Consider the following 5,000-nt stretch of genomic DNA (forward strand, 5'->3'; position numbering starts at 1 on the left):
CGGGAACGTTGGCGTGGCGGGAACCGGCGCCCTTTCGCCGTGGGCGGGCGGGCGGGCGGGCGGGGGCCCGGTTGCCGGGCAGCGGGGCGCGCGCGCATGCGCAGAGCGCGCGGCTGCGGACGCACACCTCCCCCAGCCCGCCCCCCCCGCTGCTCCGGGGCGCCGGAGAGTCTGCGGTCGGGGCGGAGGGGCCGCACCCGCCGGTCGGCGGGTACGGAACTGCAGCGCGGGGAGGGAGGGAGGGCGGGAGGGGGAGCGCGCGCGCGCAGGTGTGCGTGTCGGTGTGTGTGTGTCTGTGTCTGTGTCTGTCTCCGTGTGTGTGTCTGTGTCTCTGTGTGTGTGTGTGTGTGTGTGTCTCTCTCTGAGCGCGCGTGTGCCGCCGGGGGGGGGCGGGGTGGCGTCTGCAGGGTCGCAGATACTTCTTCTAATACATTTGTTTCATTAAAAAAAGAAATAATAACTCGGCAATGGACGCCCCGTCCTGAAGTCTCCCGGCAGACGGCGAACTCGCCCCGGGGGCCGCCGCCTCTACCCGGCCCCTCCCCTACCAGCTGGGGAGGAAAAAAGCCGGCCGGGAGGGCAGACTTGCCGTGAGCCGGGGGGGGGGTGGGGGGGGGGTGGGGGCGGGGCGGGGCGGAGCGGAGCGGAGCGGAGAGGCTGGACGGGGCGGTGAAGCCGGCGAGCGCACGGCGGCCACCGGTTCGGGGCGGGGGGGGCGCGTGCCTGTGGGCGCGTGCGTTGCGGGCGGCGGCGGGGGAGGGGGGCGTTGAAAAAACCCGAAATTCTTAAAAATCCATTCAAAATGACGGGGTGGCCGTCCTTGTACCATGATTCGCGTAAATCCCGAAAAAGGGGAAAAAAAAAAGTTAACCCCCCCGGACCCCCCCCCACGACCCCCGCCGCCCTGCTGAAACAGGGACGGGGTGGCCCTTGCGCCAGATTCGCGTAAATCCCGAAAAAGGGGAAAAAAAAAAGTTAACCCCCCCGGACCCCCCCCCCCCACGACCCCCGCCGCCCTGCTGAAACAGGGACGGGGTGGCCCTTGCGCCAGATTCGCGTAAATCCCGAAAAAGGGGAAAAAAAAAAGTTAACCCCCCCGGACCCCCCCCCCACGACCCCCCGCCGCCCTGCTGAAACAGGGACGGGGTGGCCCTTGCGCCAGATTCGCGTAAATCCCGAAAAAGGGGAAAAAAAAAAATTAACCCCCCCGGACCCCCCCCCACGACCCCCGCCGCCCTGCTGAAACAGGGACGGGGTGGCCCTTGCGCCAGATTCGCGTAAATCCCGAAAAAGGGGAAAAAAAAAAGTTAACCCCCCCGGACCCCCCCCCCCCACGACCCCCGCCGCCCTGCTGAAACAGGGACGGGGTGGCCCTTGCGCCAGATTCGCGTAAATCCCGAAAAAGGGGAAAAAAAAAAGTTAACCCCCCCGGACCCCCCCCCACGACCCCCGCCGCCCTGCTGAAACAGGGACGGGGTGGCCCTTGCGCCAGATTCGCGTAAATCCCGAAAAAGGGGAAAAAAAAAAGTTAACCCCCCCGGACCCCCCCCCCCCACGAACCCCGCCGCCCTGCTGAAACAGGGACGGGGTGGCCCTTGCGCCAGATTCGCGTAAATCCCGAAAAAGGGGAAAAAAAAAAGTTAACCCCCCCGGACCCCCCCCCCACGACCCCCCGCCGCCCTGCTGAAACAGGGACGGGGTGGCCCTTGCGCCAGATTCGCGTAAATCCCGAAAAAGGGGAAAAAAAAAAATTAACCCCCCCGGACCCCCCCCCACGACCCCCGCCGCCCTGCTGAAACAGGGACGGGGTGGCCCTTGCGCCAGATTCGCGTAAATCCCGAAAAAGGGGAAAAAAAAAAGTTAACCCCCCCGGACCCCCCCCCACGACCCCCGCCGCCCTGCTGAAACAGGGACGGGGTGGCCCTTGCGCCAGATTCGCGTAAATCCCGAAAAAGGGGAAAAAAAAAAGTTAACCCCCCCGGACCCCCCCCCCACGACCCCCCGCCGCCCTGCTGAAACAGGGACGGGGTGGCCCTTGCGCCAGATTCGCGTAAATCCCGAAAAAGGGGAAAAAAGTAGAAATTAGCCCCCACCACCACCCACCCACAGCTCGGCCTGGGGAGAACCGGGCTGGCCGGTCCAGCCGGCTCCGGAGCACGTGGCGGCCGGCCGCCACGTGCACCCGCCTCCGCGGCCGGACGCCACGTCTACCCGCCTCCGCGGCCGGACGCCACGTCTACCGGCCTCCGCGGTCGGACGCCACGTCTACCGACCTCCGCGGTCGGACGCCACGTCTACCGACCTCCGCGGCCGGGCGCCACGTCTACCCGCCTCCGCGGCCGGACGCCACGTCTACCGGCCTCCGCGGCCGGACGCCACGTCTACCAACCTCCGCGGTCGGACGCCACGTCTACCGACCTCCGCGGTCGGACGCCACGTCTACCGACCTCCGCGGCCGGACGCCACGTCTACCGACCTCCGCGGTCGGACGCCACGTCTACCCGCCTCCGCGGTCGGACGCCACGTCTACCGACCTCCGCGGCCGGGCGCCACGTCTACCCGCCTCCGCGGCCGGACGCCACGTCTACCGGCCTCCGCGGTCGGACGCCACGTCTACCCGCCTCCGCGGCCGGACGCCACGTCTACCGACCTCTACGGTCGGACGCCACGTCTACCGACCTCCGCGGCCGGACGCCACGTCTACCGGCCTCCGCGGCCGGACGCCACGTCTACCCGCCTCCGCGGCCGGTGGCGGCCGCTAGGTCTACCCGGCTCCGCAGGTGGCCGCCAGGTCGACCCGGCTCCGGGGCCGGCGGCGGCCGGCGGCGGTCCCCGGAGAGCGCGGACCGTCGCTGTCGGCGCGTCCGGCGAAAAGGGTGGCCACGTCTACCGGGCTCCGGCGGGACTTGGTCGCGTTTCCGGGGCTGAGGGGTAGACGTGTTGTCCCCGCCGCCTGCTCGGAGCTGCCCAAGGGGTCGCTGTTTTTCGCTGCCTCCAGTTACGTCATCGTAAAAGGCGGCGGCGGCGGCGCGCCCCCCCGGTGGGCGGAGGCACCGTTCTTGCAGCTTGCCGGGGGCGGGGACGTGCCTGTCCGTACTATAGGAGGGAGTGGGGACTCGCCTCCGAGAGCGGCGCTAGCCAGCGGCTGCAACGCCCTCGCCTCGGCCGGCCAAGTGGGGCGCTCGGCGGGCGTAGTGGCGGTTCCCCCGGACGGTTCGGCTCCCGCGGGGCAGGGCGAAGAGCGAAGACCGGCGGCGGCGGCCGCCGCCGGCACTCGAACGCTGGAAGGGCGGGGGGAGCGCAGCGGAGCTCGGCGCGGCTTTCCCCCGTCCCCCCGAGGGCCCGATGATGGCGATGGCGAGTGCTGGTAGAGGCCCCGAGGCAGAGATGCCTGCGAGAGCCCAGCCCGCCGCGGCGGCCGCCGCCGGCTCCTGAGGGCCAGGGGATGGGGGCGGGCGAGGTGGCGGCACCTCGTCCTTTGTTTTTCTCCGGCCTTAAGCCGGAGCCCGCCAAGCGGGCAGAGAGCGGCGGCCGGTCGTGGTGGCCGGCAGCCGGGCGCACGCAGACGGCCGGGGGGTTTCGAGCCTGCCGCGGCTTTCCCCGGCCCCCCCCAGGGAGGAGGGCCCGATGATGGCGCGGGCGAGGCGGCGGCGCCTCGGCCTCCTTTTTGCCGGCGCGAGCCATACGCGGGCGGCCCGTGGCGTCTGGCCTACCCCGGCTTCCCCCGTCGCCGGAGGGCTCGACGAGAAAGTCTGCACGCGGCGGGCGAGGCGGCGGCGGCGCCCCGTCCTTTTTCTCCGGCCCTAAGCTGGAGCCCGCTGAGCGGGGGAAGATCAATGGCAGCCGGTCCCGGTGGCCGGCAGCCGAACGCAGGTGGCCGGGGGGTAGGCTTTCCCCGTGCTCCGATCCCCGGCGATGGCGCGGGCGAGGCGTGGCGCCTGGTGTTTTTTTTTTCTTTTTTCTTTTCCCACCGTGAGGGCGACGGGCAAAGACCGGCGGCCGGTGGCGGTCGCCGGCACTCTGGAACGCTGAAGGGCCCGGGGGAGTCGAGCCTGCCGCGGCTTTCCCCCGGTCCCGGTGACCTCGCTTGAGGGCGTTGTTGTCTGGAGCGGGTGGCCGGCGGCACCTCCCGCTCCTCCCCCCGTCTTTGACCGACTCAGACCCGCAGGCAGCGCCCGCCGAGGCGTCCCCGGGCGCGTCGGGAGAGGCTTCTCGGCGGGCCGGCTCTGCCGGTGTTCAGGCCGGCGTTGCACCTCTCCGCAGACGTTGCCCTCTCGCTCGCACGCAGGGCCCCGCGTCCGCCGCCCAGCCAGCCCTCCCCGGGCGGGCGGGGGAGCGGGCGCGCGCGGCCGTCGCTGTCCCAGGAACCGTGGCCGCGGGGCCTCCGCTTGCTTTTGTCCTCCTTCGCTGCCTTTCCGTACTTACCCGATCGATGAGGCGCTTAGGGCGCGTCGGAGAGGCTTCTCGGCGGGCCGGCTCTGCCGGTGTTCAGGCCGGCGTTGCACCTCTCCGCAGACGTTGCCCTCTCGCTCGCACGCAGGGCCCCGCGTCCGCCGCCCAGCCAGCCCTCCCCGGGCGGGCGGGGGAGCGGGCGCGCGCGGCCGTCGCTGTCCCAGGAACCGTGGCCGCGGGGCCACCGCTTACTTCTCCGCTGTCTTTCCTTTACCGATCGATGAGGCCTTTCGGGTCGCGTCGGAGAGGGCCCCCGGCGGGCCGGCTCCTCCGTGCTCCCCGTCATAGGGAGCAACGGCGGTGTCCGGTGTTCAGGCAGGGCGGTCTCCTTTCCAATTCGCTTCCCGTCGCACGCGAGGTGTTGTCCTCCTCCCCCGACCGAGCGAGCGAGCGAAGGGGGCCGTGACGATGGCGGCGGTGTCGGCGGCGGGGCGCGCGCCTCGCCGCGTCGCCGCGCGCCCCCCCCTCCCCGGCTCGGCGGGGTTTCCTCGGACTTCTTTACCGATCCAGGCTGTGTGACGGCCGCGTGGCCCCGTGAGCCCTCAGGT

This window comes from Aptenodytes patagonicus, unplaced genomic scaffold (genome assembly GCF_965638725.1).
Source record: "Aptenodytes patagonicus unplaced genomic scaffold, bAptPat1.pri.cur scaffold_170, whole genome shotgun sequence".
Lineage (NCBI taxonomy): Eukaryota > Metazoa > Chordata > Aves > Sphenisciformes > Spheniscidae > Aptenodytes > Aptenodytes patagonicus.